The following is an 18,166-nucleotide window of genomic DNA, read 5'->3' on the forward strand; positions in this document are numbered from 1 at the left end:
CGTGCCATACCAGAGCGCAGGTAAAGAGAAGGAGAGTAGTGACCTCTTGACCTAGCATCTCAACTAAGTGATCCGCTGGTAAACCACTGTGAACTACAAGTCGCCTATCAGGCATCTAGTACTCTTTGACTATCCCATTTTACTCCTTTTTACTGGCGCTGATGTGTTGCAAGTGCTGTAAAACCCTTAAAAACAAAAACAAACCTGTTTTGCAGGAAGTATTAAAGTGCATTCACTGTAATTTTTTCTGGAATGGGTCTGATATAAATTGGAAAACTGAACAAGAATTCTCATGCCTGAGTCGGTTATCAAACAGAAAACAAAGGGGCATTAAAATTTTCTTTTTTTTAAGGTCATCAAAATCCTGAGTTGAGCAATCAAATTTTAACTGCCCTATTGTCATAAGACAATTACATATTGTAAGACCTTGTGTATAAATCATTATACCAGCCGCTTAGCCAAAGCCCAGGATAGTCCCAAGTCACATTTGTGATAAGGGTCTTAAATCGCCATGCCACTGTACAAGTTTGTGACAATAGGCCAAAATAACAATCTGTATTTATTCCAGAGGATTTGTTCTACCAATAACATAAGGAACAATGGAGTGATTGTAGTAAAAAAAAAGGCCTTAAACACTGCACGCATGCGATTTTAAGTAAATTTTAACAAAAACATATCAGCTCTATCAAAAGTACAGATTGAGATAAATACAGGACTAAAACCACTCTAAATAACAACTAGAAAATCTCAAGAACCATTTTTTAAAAATGGTTTAAGGCAATTCATAAGACAGGTTTTAACTGCGATTTTCTAAGATACTATAAGGCCAATTTTTTCTACACTACGGACAAATGTGTTGCAACATGTCTCCATGGATTGCTTTAAACCATTTTAAAAATTGACTCAAAATACATGTGATTGAAATAATATTCAGATTCAAGACATTAGAAACCAATTGGGTCATGGATAAAAACTAAATGATGACGTCATTTGTGAACGCTCCCAGGTGTGATTTTCATACATGAATTAATTTCCTATATCTGTCATCTGCATTTTTTGCGGCCGCAAATCAGGGCGATCCGCAAATTTGGGCAAATTTCCCAAAATTGGCAAATCGCGTGGCAAATTTTGGGAAAAAAAAGGAAGCGAAAACAAAATAACGAAAAAAAAAGTGCGAAACTTGAGAAATGTTGCAGCTTTGCCTGGGCCCAAACCAAGTGAAGCTACTCTCTACGGATAATGATCTCATGCTCGCAGTGTATCTGCATACACTGCAATTCCCAATTTTTGTGATATTTCTCAGCATGAGTTCACGAGGTATATTGGGGAAACTGGGGCCCAGTGCTGTGAGAGAGTCTGATACTGGAATTATAGATCTGATCCTATTTTGGAAGTCTGTGGCAGATCATGTTCCAGCTCTCGCTGCGTTGGCGTCCCGGTATGCCTTCTCAACATGCTCGTCAGCTGATGCTGAGCGAAGTTTTTCTCTTTACAATCTTGTCTTGTCTTCCAGAAGGCGTAGACTCACAGAAAACAACATCAAAGGACTAGTTTTCCTTTACTACAATAAGTAGTAAAAGAAAACTAGGCCTTTGATGAGTCTGACTGAAAGTGTACGTCTTTGTGTGTGTGTGTGTGATTGTCTGAAAGTTTGGGCGCATAAATCGCTTTACATTGTGTAAATTAATAAATGTAGCCTCCTTAAATAACTTAAATGTAATAAATTGTCTTATATATATTTTTTTTTTTCTGTATCGCATGTTAATTTTTACTGAAACGCTTAGTTCTCCTCTGCAAATTTTGGTCTTTTTGGCAAATTTCTTGGCAAATTTTGGGGGTTTTTTGGGCAAGTTTTGGCAAATTTTAGGTCCCAATTTGACAAAAAATGCAGATGACAGCTATAATATCAAAACATATAAAAAGAATAATTCAATTATAAGTAGTGTCATAATTAATATGCCTCATTTTAAATTTCATGTACGGTATTCAATTTTTATGGTATTTTGTTCAACAATGGAGTTTTTTTTATTTATAATGGAGTTGTTTTTCAAAATTTCTGACTGCAGCCATTGATCCACTAATGGATTGTCAGTGATCTGTCATCTCCTCTTGGGGCCAGCTTGCCGTAATCTTTGGCTGATGCCATCTGAGGCATTCCACTCCTCTGGTGTATGGGGAAGAGTTTCTGTTGTCTCCTCTTGAAAGTGATTTGACAAATCATCTACTACAACTACTGATCCACCACAGAGCAATCAACAAAACTGATTTCATTAATCTCATTCATATCCATCTGTTTGGCTAGTGTTGAAGCTGTGGAGGAAAAATAATCTTTAGAACATCTTTTTCACTGCATTGAAACAAAACATGTTTATATCTGTGAATTATGAAACTGGCCACATTATGAAATCCAAGTGGTGCTGAAATCAAAAACGTCATTTCATTTTGAAACTTCTCTGATACAACATTGTCTTCAGGTCAAAGCCAGAATTTGGAATGATAAAAACTTTTGAACAATGTTATCTCCTTAAGCAACATGAAATGCTGGCCATTTAATTAAGATGATTTTAGAACTACATCCCACTTTTTAAACAAATCCTTATAAACTGTTCGTCAGTGCTTAAAAGTGTTAATATAAATATATTTGAGAAAACAATGGACTCAGCAACAGTATGCATTTTTGTTTTATTTCCTTGTAAATCATCTTTTTGTTTGAGTATTTTTCTCTAAGGGGGAACCAGTATTTTTTTAAAAACATATATAATATGTGATAAGTAAGCATTTGAGTGTGTTCCTCTTAGTGGGGACCTGTGCTTGTGCCTGGACGACACTTTTAGGTGACTTTAAACTAAGTACACTGATGGCATGCTCTTGGAATCTGCATCCATTCCATATAAGTATAAGAACCATTCCCTTTTTGTTTTACTTATTAGTGCTTTGAATTGTTAATCTAGAATTGCTTGACTATCCATTTGCATCCTTTTTACTGGTGCTGAAATGACCTAAATATATCGAAAGCAATTAAAAACAGAAGAGGATTTATAATTCTAGACCATTTTGCTATCCCATTTTCTTCCTTTTTACTGGCACTGATATGACCTTAATGTGTTGCAAGCGCCGTAAAACAATTAAAAACAAACAAATAAAGAATGTTGATTAAACAAAATCACACGACCACACTTATATTATACTTCGTGGTCCCACTGTCACTTCAATGTCCCCCATTTTGACCAACTTGTTAGCCGTGATAGTCCTTTCAGTACTGTTGTCAATGTTAAATACACTGTTAGTGGCTATGTGGTCTTGTGGTATGACACTCGCTTTCGGAACGGAAGGTCCTGGCCCTGAGCCTCGCTCGGCGCATAGTTGAGTCCTTGGAAAAGACTCTTTACTCATATTCTCTCAAAGTACTCAGGTGTAAAATGAGTACCTGGCGTTAACAGTGTTGTCTTTGTCCGAAAAATTGTAGTATCGCCTAAAGACGTCATGTCCCGTTCTAAATGTTGCTGTTGGTCAGGGACCCCTTGTAAAGCGCTTTGAGCACGTTTAGTGTTTATTGCTATATATAAAAGCTCATTTTAAAAAAATTGTCTTTAGTCTTTCGGGTGAAATTCTATTAATAATTTAATGACTTTGTAGCAAAAGAATTATGCTTACTGATTATGGTGATACTCCAAGATTATAGTCAGATATATGTCAATAATATTTCTGGCTGGACTGGGATTCGGAACCAAACTCTCAGTGCCCATAACTGTAAAGAAAATTGTTGATAAATTTGAATTAAATGAAGTATAGAATTCACAAGTTGCACATCAAGTCCAGATTACCCATTACAAACTTAATGAGGAGGAACACAGTGGTGTTTTTTTTTAAAAGGTGAATGGTTATGAAGTTATAATGATTTTAATTCTATTTATATCAATTTTAATATGATACGATATCAATTGATTTTTAATGTAAAATTTGCATCATATAATTACGGGTCTCTGGCTCTTTTTTTTTTTTAACCATGAAATGCATCCAAGTGTAATCTTATCTTCTGATCTTGAGACCCATGAATCCCAGAAATAACAAATCTGCTGGGAATTGAACCCATGACACTTTGATTCATATGCAAGCATGATAACTCGCTGTGCCATTGGCTTGCCCTAAATAAAACACTAAATGAAACAAAATAAATCTTTACAGGACCCAATTCCAAAGTGGAATTTCAATACAATGTTGCGTGATGTCACTTTGACGATTTGTGATAAAAAAATACATGGCAATCCCTTATGACACAAAAGCTCTTGCTCCATCACTTATTTCAAATTTGAAATATTCATATAATTTTGTCAGCTACTTCAGGATTGATGGTGTAATGTAAATTTCAAGATTTTAACTACCATTGAATTATTAAATGTGAATAATCTTGTTTTGATACTCGACTTCAGTCTTCATTAATTGTTTTAATGTTTTTAAAATTGATAAAAAATCAAGAGGAAACGTGTCCCACAGGCAGTTGTTAGATATGCAATAGAGGATAGTTATATTAGAGAAAAATATTGTTAAATGAATCTGTGCATAGGCAATTGTAAGGATGAGTCAATATTAGACGATCACAAAAGATGCATGCAAACATAGTACAAATTACTTGTTTAAAATATTGTAAGGTACTATCTTTATTCATGTCAGGCAGCCCAGAGACCAGCGATCACATCGTCCTCCACTGTCCAGTCACTAAACTTGAAGGTGGCTACGAAACCGTCCTTAGGGCGGAGGAAGACTTTAGAAGCTTGGTTGACGAAATAAATTTGTAGGTGTAGCCATATGCTACTACTACTACTTTATTCATGGAATGCCTAGATGACAGCCTTTTACATTTGTATACAGAACAATGTATGGAACTATTATAATTGCAGAAAATTACCTTGAATACCATCAACAATGGTACTACACTCGCCAATAATGATGAGTACTGGTACTTGTTCAGTAAAGATTGAAGAGGGGCCTGGTTTCCCCCTCCAGTCTGCTTTACAGAATCAACATGACCTTGGACTATTCTTTTTGTGTCCTTGAATTTGTTTTTAGCTCCATCACCGAACGGTTTTTGAGAATTCCGCATTGATTCTCATTCTGATCTTTTCCCAGACCTGAAAATGAAAAAGGAGAAAAAAATATGTAAATCAACGATTATGTAATGAGATTGTTGAGGACATTCATTTTGCACTGGAATCAGTTCTATTGATTGCTTTTTGTTGCCATAAAATCTTTATTTATTATTTTCGTTGTAGCAAACTTTACTTGTATAATTAGTCTGTATCCTTTAATTATTTGCATAAAAAATGTCATGCTTTTGAGTGTAGATTATTATCAGTCATATCTCTTAAATTGGCATTTTATCATTAAATATTTGTAGGGTCTGACTGGAGAGGGTGAAGATTTATTTCTTGCTTATCAAATGTACAAGGGTAGGTCGCCCTAAATCTGTATGCTTTTCTATACCTCAAATTCCAACAGCTCTAACTCCAGATTGGTCAAACTAAACTCTCCACTGTTTGAGAAACTCAATTATTTGACATCTTTTGTTAGTTTGATGTAAATACATATGAGGTATTATCAGTTAACCTTGCTTAAAAACCGAAAATAGATACCAAACCCCCTCACCCCAAATATGTATGCTCATGCCCCAAACCCGTAAACGGCTTGCCCTAAACCAGAACAGTATTAAATTAGTCTCCTAATTTTTCAAAATTTCATAATTTTTTAAAATATGATAATGTTGTGGTAGAATTTCATTTATTATTAGTTTTTAAAAATATTTTCTAAAAGACAAAAAAAATAATTGAGAATATATAAAGAGCATTATCCTAGCATTTACGTTTGTTGCGGTTATAACTTTTGACGCGTCAGCGATTTTCTGTTATTTTTTGCACTGAAAAAAAAAAAAAGAATACATAAAGACACCGCTTGGGAATTTTTTTAAAAAAGAAAAAAAAACAACCTTTTACTTTTAGAAAGGAGTTTATTTTCACTTCCACTTCATTTCGAATTTTTCTGGTTGTTGACTTGTTCTAAATATTCAAGTGAGTTGAAAGCTTAAAACTTTTGTCATTTTTTGTGGCAACTGACACAGATGCTAGATTGTATACTGCTAAACATGCTCAAAGCTCTGTAAGGGGCTCCAAGCCAATAGCAACACAGCAATATCACAACTTTTCCCCGACAGAGTCATTACTTTTAATGGCCAATTACTCAATAAGGAGCCTTTTCCAATGACTCGACTTTGAACCACTCAGGGTGGGACTTGAATCTTGGGCCTAATGGTCAAAATGCAAGTGTCATACTACAAGACAACAAAGCCCCACTTAGTAGGGGCAAAGACGAAGGGTGAAATTTATTGCCTAACCTCCGCACTACAGTACATCTATTTATATTGTTTATTGATAAATTATGGGTGCCATGTTGGCTATTATGATGCTTTAAAATTTTCATTGAACATGCCTGCCAACCTGCTTTTTTTTTTTTTTCCATTAATTTTCTTTCTTTTTTTTTTTTTGGAAACCCGAGACCGGGTTGCCAAGTAGTAAAAGGGTGGATCAGAGAGCAGAGCAGGGAGATAGGAAGTAGATTAACACAATCCAAAGTAGTCTAGAGGTATACAAATACACAAAGCAACACTGTGAGTGGCAGGGACCTACAGTAGGCACTTGCAAGAATTTTTCAAAATAGTGGCTATGGGTATTAATTTAGCGTAGAAAAATAAAGGGGAGTGAAAAAATTATCGCTCTATCTCAACTGGTTAAAAAGTTATGACCGTTTATGTGGTGGAAAATCTCTATATAGCTTAATAGGAAAAAATGTGACCAAAGCACAGCATCCCAATGGATAATCAAGTATAATTCAGAAAGAGCTTCAAACTTTGAAATTTTTACATGTGGTAAATCAACATCTCTGTAATACATTGCAAACAGAAAATGAATTATTTATTGAGAAGGAAAAGTATAGTTTAGAGCGGAGACAGCTGAAATCAAGGAAAAATAGATCCCGACATACAAATGAATGACCTATTGGAATTTTGGAAAAGTCAATAATAAAATATTTATTCAAATGAAGATAGACCAAATACACAACTGAATCGGCGTCATTTAGTTGTTCACTTTGAACTTTTCAAAATGAAAATAGACCTCATAAAAGCAAAGATATGGACTGACAAATGTTTGAGGTGGTGTATTTAGCCTACTGATGCCCAGTGTCAGTGACCGTGCTGTAGCCTATTTTTATTTCATTTCATGATAGACCAAATAAACCACTGAATCGGCGTCATTTAGTTGTTCACTTTGAACTTTTCAAAATGAAAATAGACCTCATAAAAGCAAAGATATGGACTGACAAATGTTTGAGGTGGTGTAGTGTATTAGCCTAACAGTCTACAGTCCTACAGATGCCCAGTGTCAGTGACCGTACTATAGCCTATTTTTATTTCATTTCATTAGTGACAAAGAAAAAATATATGTACTTCTACTCTTTTTTTCGCACTGTCACGGAGTGCTGCAATCTCGACATAATTGTATTTCCCAGGAGGGCTGCAGTTTCAGGGTTTGAAAAGTTATAGTTTTTCTCTTGTTGAGCTCCATTTTCGTCATTGAATTTCAAAAGGAAATAGAATCTAAACAAAACGAAAGCGGATGTGGCGCTGATTAAATCTTTTGCGTCAGAAGAACCCAAACAGCAGCACAAAACAACCGATAGAGTCAAGGGCTAGGTCAGGACTTGCCACGCCCATTTCTAGGCGAAAGCCCAGCTAGTCCGAGACTAAATAATGCTCATTGAATCCGATTTTTTTTAGACACTTACTAAGCTTGGGCTAAAGACTAGCTAGTCATTTAGGGAGCGTTCACATATTACGTCATCAGCTAGGGGGGAGGGGGGGTCTACCAAATGTTGACATGGGGGAGGGGGGGGGGGGGGGGGGGTCAGACCCAAGATGATGTCATCAAAACATAAATTGCTATGATGAGTATTGCCCATCTCTCAAGAAAAAAAATGGGAAAGGGGTATCACTTCTCAAAAGGCGAACTTGCCCAAAATGTTCATTGTATCACTCCTCGATCACAGCAATGAAAGACCATTCACGAAAATGCGGCATACAAGAAGAACAGCAAATGGGACAAAGTGATGACGATGAAGATGAAATTGATGATACTATTTATAGTACATTGCCAGAGGTCCAAGGCAGAAACATTTTTGAATCAATTAATTTTATGTTTGGAAATTGAAACAGAAATTCATTCCACTAAAAGACTAATATGCTATAAAATAATTTGCCTCCTATACTATTTTAAATTACACTTTCTGAAATTTTTTTAATAGCACCTGCACCAGGTAGCCTAATTTAAATAATGTTTGTTAGATTTTATCTTTGCAAATTTAAATTTTATGTCCCCATTGTATCGTAAAACATAAATTATCAACAGTTTCTGAAATTAATAAAATGTCTGAATGTGTTTTATCAAACGTTGATAATCAATGTTTATGGTTTGAAAAATGAATAATAAATATTGTGAAATTAAAGTTATCTTTTAGTTTTTATTAAATTAGATGACGTCATCATCTGTTGGGGGAGGGGGGGGGGGGTCAGGTCAATGATGACAAGTGATGACTTGGGGGAGGGGGGGGGTCTAAAAAGGGCAAATTTTTGATGACGTAATATGTGAACGCTCCCTTACTAGACTAGTAAATTACTAAAGTTAGTCCGCGTTCATTAGAACGGGCCCAGGAGATAGAAGACACAGCAAGTACCTCCCTGCTCACTATGGGAGGTCGGGAACCCCACTCAGTAGTTTGAGACCACTTAAAAGTCTCATCCATACACAAGCACAAGCCCCCACTAGGAGGAATACACTCAAATGTTTACAAATCATATCTAATAATAACACGTAAACAAAACATAATACAGTGGATAACAGAGAGATGATCCACAACGAATAAAATATCATCTCCCAAACTAACTATACTTTGACTGTTTCCCTCTCATCCAGGGCCAGGACAAAACCAAGTCATCTCATTACAAGACAGACTGAAAGAAGTTGGAAAACAGATACATGTATCGGAGGATAGAAGAAACAGCAATTATCTCCCGGCCCACTATAGGAGGTCAGGAACCCTACCCAGGTTGAATAACCTTATCCCCCCTGCAATGCCCTAAGTTTGCTTTCCACTAATCAGACTTCGGCCCCGCAAGGCCTGCAGCAGTTAAGTTTTAGATTTGCTGGCCAAGCTCCTTGACTCTTAAGATGCTCATTAATTAAAGTTAAGGTTTATCCCAAAATTAGATTCTGGTGCCATGACTTGGTTCACCATCAAAATTATCCCAATCGGTGTTTTGTGGGAAAGGACTCCAGACTCCATAATAAGTACACCCTAGTCTCAAGGAGATGGTGTATGGCTGTAATTTTTTGTTTTTAAGGGTTTTACGGCGCTTGCAACACATTTAGGTCATATCAGCGCCAGGGAAAAGAAAGAAAATGGGATAATAAAATGATTCTAGATGTAAAGATAAAAGGACTTTATGAAGAAAAAGTAAGACAAACAGTAATGGTTCAAATAGGGATCAGATGTATATTCCAAGACCACATTTTCATTGTTCTTAGATTGAGATCACCTAATGGTCTCGCCCAGACACCAGCATAATATACAATCAAGAGGAATACACCCAAATGCTTACAGTATATATTCGAAATAACGGATATAACAATACACAACAAAGAGGTGATTTACAAGGAAAAAAAAACATCTCCCAAAACAATAACTATGCATTTGACTGTTTCCCTCCAAGCCCAGCACTACGGCCAGGGCCAGGGCAAAATCAAGTAATCTAACTCCAAGACAAAGACAGAAAGCAAATTAGAAAACAAATATATAGGGGTAGAAGACACATTAAGTGCCACCCTGCCCACTATGATGAGAGTCCAGGATCCCCTCCCGGATGGCTGTAATTTGTAATGCATCTGCCGTATCTGACCTTACTCGAGACGTTGCCTGAGGCAATTGTGGAATTGTCTCTCAAACTCAATGCCGAGGAGCACTTCAATATCATCACTGTTAGGTGAACAGTGGAGCAGAAAATCATGCCTATCTGTGTGGAAACACATTATTTAACAACCAAGCTCATCTTCAATAGAAAGTAAAAGGCATGAAGCAGATCTGTAGCAGTCAGTATACAGATATAATATAACTGTAACTGAAATATTTAAATAATATATATTTACCTCTCCTTTAATACTAAAGTCGAGCACTTTTATTTCGAGGTATTTATTATATAATATAAAAATAAAAATTATGCCATTTGCGCCACGATTATCATAAGATATTGTCGCCTAGGCATTCCACGAAGGAATATAGATAACTCATCAAACAAGATGTCTGATGTCAACAAGAATCACCCATGTTGTCCAAGTGAGCAAATTGGGGGTTAGTAATCTTGCTCAAGGAAAAAAACGAAAAGGCCTGAAGCGGGGCTCGAACCCGGGTCATCCGGATCACAGTGCAATGCCTTAACCACTCGGCCACTTCGCCCCCTCTATATATATATATATATATATATATATATATATATATATATATATATATATATATATATATATATATATATATATATATATATATATATATATATATATATATATATATATATAATATATATATAGATATCCCAAGGTGTTGCGATTATCCGGAGTGGACTGTATATATATATATATATAGTCCACTCCGGATAATCACAACACCTTGGGATCAGCGAAATTGTTGCGATTAACCGAAGTTGAGTTTCCTGTCCACTATTGCAACTTTTGCCTCTGAGTTTACACTATCTTGGGACCGCCCATGGCTGCGGTATCTTTGGTCGATTTCAGATAAAATAACGGGATACTGTTTTCATCACCGCCTGTTGTAAAAGTTTTTATAACAATTTTGATTTGTCCACTGACCAGTTTCATACCATATATGGTAGACTCAAGCCAGTTATTGTAAACATTGTTCTTAGTACATCACAGACTGAGCAATTTCATTAAAATAAAAATCAAACAAAAGCAGCTTTGATGCAAGCCGAACTCTTAATTTGTTTGGTTTAAATTTCACTCTTTTGTTCTCAACATCCGTATGAGTCAAAGAGATTAGCCGTGATGAGAGACAATAAGCTCTCACCAAACCCATATATGCAGAGCTGTCAATCCCAAAACAAAGGATATCGCTCAGTTACTCTTTGTTTTGTTTTTGTTTTTAAGGGTTTTACGGCGCTTGCAACACATTAAGGTCATATCAGCGCCAGTAAAAAGGAAGAAAATGGGATAGTACAAAGTTGTAGAATTACAATTAAAGCACCCAAGAAAAGGTAAGACAAAGGGGAATTGGTTCAAATAGGAAACAGATGTAGATTCCGAAACACACTATCAAAGTACTTAGTTTGAGATCACCTAAATGTCTCATTCTGACACAAGTACATGTCCCCACTAAGAGGAATACACTCAAATGTTTACAAATCATGTGTTTAAAATGAAAAAAGTAACAGTACATAACAGAGAGATGATTTACAAGGAAAAAAATATCATCTCCCAAAACTATAACTATACATTCGACTGTTTCCCTCTCAGCCAAGGACTCCGTCCAAGGTCAGGACAAAACCAAGCAATCTCATTCCAAGACAAAGACAGAAAGCAATTGGAAAACAGATAAGAGGGGATAGAAGACACAGCAAGTACCTCCCTGCCCGCTATGGGAGTCAGTTTCTCTTTACAACTGTCATAGTCTACCTGTTGTCTAGGCTATGACACAAGCCGTCCTATCTAATGGACACAGATGACCGCATAAACCAATTCTGCAATGCCCAGCCCTTTCGAGTCTAATAAGAGTGGTGACACACTACTTTAGCCGTAAACCCCACTCTCGATTCTTCCATCTGTCATGATTTCACCTATGACGAAATTTAATCATGAGATTTTGTTTGATTGATTTCTTGAATTTGCCACTTTTTGAGGTTGAAAATTTGTTGCGATTAACCGAAGTTTGTTGCAATTTACCAGTGACTTTTATATAGAATTAATTACGTTTCTTGAGAAATGTTGCGATAAACCGAGTTGCGATAATCCGGAGTAGACAGCAAGGGTAGATTTTCTGTCTGACTTCCAGAAAACAGTGAAAGAAGTTTTTCGTTGTATAATATGATGTTCTCAGACTGCCGCCGGCCTTTGAGTGAGCGAATAGTGAAATCGCTCAACAATAGTTTCATTTCATATAAACCTTACACTTACATATAGAAAGTATTTTCTAATTATGAAGCTCAATGTTCTCGGAAGATATTTAAAAGGATGTATAATACCTGGCATGGCAGTTATTTGCATCGCTTGCGGACGCAAAAAATCGTAAAATATCACTGATTTGCATTGCGGCCGCAAAATCTGCAATTTTTTTTGGCAAAAAAATCAAATAACAACAACAACAAAAAAAGCATTTAATAATTTTTAAGAAGGCAAAAGAAAAATTAAATAGCATTTTCTTTTCTTTTAATTTGATAGTTCGTGTAGAACTAAATACTAATCAAGAGTAGTTTCTTTTTTAATATCCCATTTTCTACTTTTTTTAACTGGCGCTGATATGACCTTACATTATGTTGCAAGCGCCGTGAAACCCTTAAAAACAAACAAATACCTTACCCTTTCATGAAATAAGTATGGGTTAAGAAAATTAACCGTAATTTTTTGCAAATTTTGCCGTTTTCAGCTTGCAAAATTTGGGATATTTTAATTTAAATTATTTTTTTTTTTTTTTTTTTTTGCAAAAAACCGCCATGTCAAATAATACAGTTCACTCCGCTTATACTTATACGCTACACATTCCCGAAAAAAAGGGAATTTTTTTTTTCTTCTATACAATTGTTCCGCTTAATCGCTACACCTTGATTCCATCTTGATTGGAGAAAAATATATTTCAATAAATAAATAAATAAAATAAATGTAATGAAAATTCGTTTCTCAATCAACCATTCCCGCACGTTAATATCGTCTCACGCGCGAAAAAAGTTTTCCTGTCAACGCAATTCCACTATCCCTCCGACCCCGACTAGGTTATCCAGCCAAGGCCAGGACAAAAGCAAGTAATCTCATTCCAAGACAAAGACAGAAAGCATGTTGGAAAACAGACATAGGGCTGGCCCCCCAGGAAAACGCGACCGATGCGGCCGCATAATTTGCCATTTACCGCAATGCGGCCGCATAATTCACCTTTTACCGCATAATTATGCAAAATATGGCTTTTAGCGTGAATTTATGACCATTGTATGAAGAAAAATGAAACCGAAAAAGTCCGACGATGTTCCCAAATACGTGACAGTGACTTCCCTTTAACTTTAAAGGGAGGCTATTCCAATTCCAAGCAGGGTTGCCAATTGGCAGATTTTATTTTCCGAGGCCTAGGGATGAACGTATAGGTCTACTACACGTTTTCCATGGCACTTTTTATGTATTAGTATTAGTGATTTTTTTAAACTTGGGAAATGAAAAGAAAATGTATGACATCGGCCTTGAGAATTTTTTGTTTAACAAAACTGATGAGTTTTCAAAGGGGGTACTATAAATAGTACGGTTTGGCAGATTTTTGTGGTATTTGGCAGATTTTTAAAATCCAGTTGGCAGAATGCCTGAAATTAATCTGGCAACCCTGATTCCAAGTGTACGATTTGATTTGTCTTCTTGAGATCTACCCTGCTAAGCTGCTCCTGTCTCCACCTTGAGAGCCTCACAAAGCTGAAAACTGTACCCGAGGAGGAGATCGAGAGGTACACCCGGCAGCTTGGGCCCCTCGCGGTGAAGAACTCCATCACCTCTTCTGTTGACGTGCCACATTTTTGGCAGTCCATTTCGGATGAAGTGCCAGCTTTGGCTGCTTGTGCCAAGTGGTACATATACACCACGATCAACAGCGCTGATGCTGAGCGCAGTTTTTCTGTTTACAATCTGATATTGTCAGACAGGCGCAGGAGTCTTAGCACAACGTCTCTGCGACATCTAGCTTGTATGTGCTACAACAAAAAATTAAGTATTGAATTTGCGTTGTAGTTCTTTAATTTTGAATTGGTTAAATGTAAATAAAGCAATGGAAAAATTTAGACAGCTATTTATTACTTTTATCTTGTTTTGAATAATTTGTAATTTTCCTTGCATAATTTGGGATATTTTTTTGCATATTTCCGAGGGGCCAGATAGGGGGGATAGAAGACACAGTGTGTTCCCCTCTGCTCACTATGGAAGGTCAGGAACCCCACCCAGAAACATGAATAATTGTTTTTGTTTTTAAGGGTTTTACGGCGCTTGCAACACATTTAGGTTATATCAGCGCCGGTAAAAAGGAAGAAAATGGTATAGTAAAAAGTTCTAGAATTACAATTAAAGCACCCAAGAAAAAGTAAGACAAAGGGGAACTGAGAACAAATAGGGATCAGATGTAGATTCCAAGAGCATACCACCAATGTACTTAGTTTGAAATCACCTACAAGTCTCATCCAGACACAAGCACAAAATCAACAAAGAGGAACACACTCAAATGCTTACACTATACATTCAAAATAAAAATAATGATACATAACAGAGAGGTGATTTACAAGGAAAAAAATATCATCTCCCAAAACAATAACTATGCATTTGACTGTTTCCCTCCCAGCTAGGATTCCGGCCAGTGCCAGGACAAAACCAAGTAATCTCATTCCGAGACAAAGACAGAAAGCATGATGGAAAACAGATAAAGGGGATAGAAGACACAGTATGTACCTCCCTGCCCGCTATGGGAGGTCAGGATCCCCACCCAGAGAAACATGAATAAGAAAAGGAAATTTAAAAACAAACAAACAAACAAAAAAGCCCCCCAAAAACAAAACAAAAATTCAAAAATATTTTTAAAAAAAACAAGCCTTCTAATGTCTTGACACGATGGTCCCAAGCCCGTAGAAAACTCAGAGAATAATGTCCTATATGAATGGCACACGAACACTGGTGCGTAGGTGCTATTTTTAGCTTCTCTGCTTAATCGCACACATCGCGTAATCGACACGCTAACCTGAACTCCCGAGGATGTGCGATTATAAGCGGAGTCTACTGAACTGCTGTTTCATATTTGTCCTGCCCTAGTCGTCGTCTTCTAGTATTTTCCTTGCTTTCAATTTTGTTGACTTTATATTTATTTAGCTGATTGGATTGTCATACTATTTTATTAAGACATCTGAATAGATATGTACAAATGGCTTGCAACAACACAATAAAACTTGCCTTTTAATGGGCATAATTTGCGGTTTCTGGCATAATTTCTCTTTATTAAAAAAAATTTTGGTGGTATAATTTGGGAGGGGGGTGGGGGGTGGGGAGGGGAGAAAGGCATCTTCCTGGTGGGTCAGGTTAACGGTTACATTGATTATAAATCGTATTTTATATATTCTTGACCTGCTAGTTATGAGGTGGAGAACTTTTTTTTTTAAAAACTGTATTTCAACATAAATACAGACTTGCTAACCATTTATACTCCATCCTTGAGCTGAGCATATATACACAATCAAATAATCTCAAAAACAAACAAGCAAGCAAGCAAACAAATTAACAAATGAAAAACAAAAACAGACAAAGACAAAAATATATACATGTATCATCATTTCAAGTACAGTCTCTAAACCTGCCCCGTTGTGAATCATTCCTCACTTTATAAATATATAAAAATCAAATTCACAAAGCTGATGCCACATTTGTTTAACTGAAATAATATTTTTCATATACATGCAAATTTTCCCACGTGATCTATCGCCTCAAAAAGTGACGTTAAAATGTTGCTGTAAAAAACTAGAGTGTACTCAACAAAGATAAAAAGAAACATGGGTCAAATTTCATAAATTTATCTATACATTCAATTCTTTTAGCACTAGATGAACGTGACACAATCAAATAGTGGCAGACAAGCCTGCACATATATTCATTTTATTGCTTTTGATGGAAGCCCAAAGTCTGATTTATCTCTCTCAACAATCAATGGCCAATTTAACAAAAGAAACAGAAACATTCCGAAGACAACAACTTTATATATATATATATATATATATATATATATATATATATATATATATATATATATATATATATATATATATATATAGCAAAAAGTTCTAGAATTACAGTTAAAGCACCCAAGAAAAGGAAAGACAAAGGGGAATTTGTTAAAAAAGGAAACAGATGTAGATTCCAAGAGCACACTATCAAAGTCCTAATTAGTTTTGAGTACGCCTAAAAGTCTCATCCAGACACAAGCACAGGACCCCACTAGAAGGAATACACTCAAATGTTTTACAAATCATATATATGTAAAAACAAAAAACCCACATAATCCAGAGATAGGTATATAGATGTTTCGTTTTGTTTTTAAGGGATTTATGGCGCTTGCAACACATTTAGGTTATTTCAGCGCCAGTAAAAAGGAAGAAAATGGGATAGTAAAAAGTTCAAGAATTACAATTAAAGCACCCAAGAAAATGTAAGACATAGGGGAACTGGGAACAAATAGGGATCAGATGTAGATTCCAAGAGCACACCACCAATGTACTTAGTTTGAATAGTAAAAAGTTCTAGAATTACAATTAAAGCACAAAAGAAAAGGTGAGACAAAGGGGAATTGGTTCAAATACTTTTGTTTTTGTTTGTTTTCAAGGGTTTTACGGCGCTTGCAACACATTTAGGTTATATCAGCGCCAGTAAAAAGGACGAAAATGGGATAGTAAAAAGTTCTAGAAATACAATTGAAGCATCCAAGAGAAAGTAAGACATAGGGGAACTGGGAACAAATAGGGATCAGATGTAGATTCCAAGAGCATACCACCAATGTACTTAGTTTGAGATCACCTATAAGTCTCATCCGGACACAAGAACAAAATCCAACAAAGAGGAACACACTCAAATGCTTACATTATACATTAAAAAATAACAAATATACTAATACATAACAGAGAGATGATTTACAAGGAAAAAAATATCATCTCCCAAAACAATAACTAGGCATTCGACTGTTTCCCTCCCAGCAAGGACCCCGACCAGGGCCAGGACAAAACCAAGCAATCTCATTCCAAGACAAAGACAGAATGCAAGCTGGAAAACAGATATAGGGGGATAGAAGACACAATAAGTACGTCCCTGCCCACTATGGGAGGTAGGAACCCCACCCAGGGAACAGATGTAGATTCCAAGAGCACATCGTCAAAGTACTTAGTTTGAGATCACCTAAAAGTCTCATCCAGACACAAGCACAGGTCCAACTAAGAGGAATACACTCAAATGTTTACAAATCATAATATAACATAATATGTAAACTAAACATAATACAATACATAACAGAGAGATGATTTACAAGGAAAAAAATATCATCTCCCAAAACAATAACTATGCATTTGATTGTTTCCTTCCCAGCTAGGACTCAGGCCATGGTCAGGACAAGACCAAATAATCTCATTCCAAGACAAAGATAGAAAGCATGTTGGAAAACAGATATAAGGGGATAGAAGACACAGTATGTACCCCCCCCCCCCCCCCCCCCCCCCCCCCCCCCTGCCCACTATGGGAGGTCAGGAACCCCAACCAGTATTTTGAGATCACCTAAATGTCTCACCCATACACCAGCACAAGATCCCACTAAGAGGAATACACTCCAATTTTTACAGTATACATTCAAAATAACAAACATAACAGTAACAGAGATGATTTACAAGGGAAAAAAAATATAATCTCCCAAAACAATAAATATGCATTTAACTATTTTCCTCCCAGCCAAGCACTATGGCCAGGGCAAAACCAAGTAATCTTTTTGTTTGTTTGTTTGTTTGTTGCTTTAGGTCTCTTCCAACACAAATGAGGTTATATGAGAGACCGCTGAAACAAAAAAAACAAGCAATCTAACAAAAATAGTACAAATGTAAATCAAAATCATAACCTAAAGATATCATAAGCTAAATTATAAATAACCAAGAACAAACAGGCAGAAGATTTACAGAAAAAAAAATATCCCCTGTCAAAAATACAATCACAAACCAAAGAAGCAGGATAGGCTAGTAAAGAGAAGAAGAAACGACATCACTATCGGATCGTACACCCATGCGAACATCATAGGTTGATGC

The 18,166-nt window shown here is 36.1% G+C and overlaps 1 long non-coding RNA gene across 2 annotated transcripts in view; it reads right to left on the reverse strand.

Moving 5' to 3' along the window:
- Positions 1–272: 272 nt before the first annotated feature.
- Positions 273–18,166, reverse strand: part of LOC144975009 (uncharacterized) — a 40,376-nt gene continuing 22,482 nt past the window's right edge. Inside the window, exons 1-4 of one of the 2 annotated variants that reach the window (XR_013645845.1) lie at positions 7,496–7,866; positions 4,907–5,129; positions 3,655–3,748; positions 273–2,310 (exon numbers count right to left, since the gene is read on the reverse strand). This is a non-coding gene — a long non-coding RNA (uncharacterized LOC144975009). Of the gene's footprint in view, positions 2,311–3,654; positions 3,749–4,906; positions 5,130–7,495; positions 7,867–18,166 lie in introns of those variants that run through there. The other variant, XR_013645846.1, reaches the window with a different exon arrangement.

The sequence above is a fragment of the Berghia stephanieae genome, chromosome 6, assembly GCF_034508935.2.
Source record: "Berghia stephanieae isolate SIO BIC M18660-M18661 chromosome 6, UCSD_Bste_1.3, whole genome shotgun sequence".
Lineage (NCBI taxonomy): Eukaryota > Metazoa > Mollusca > Gastropoda > Nudibranchia > Aeolidiidae > Berghia > Berghia stephanieae.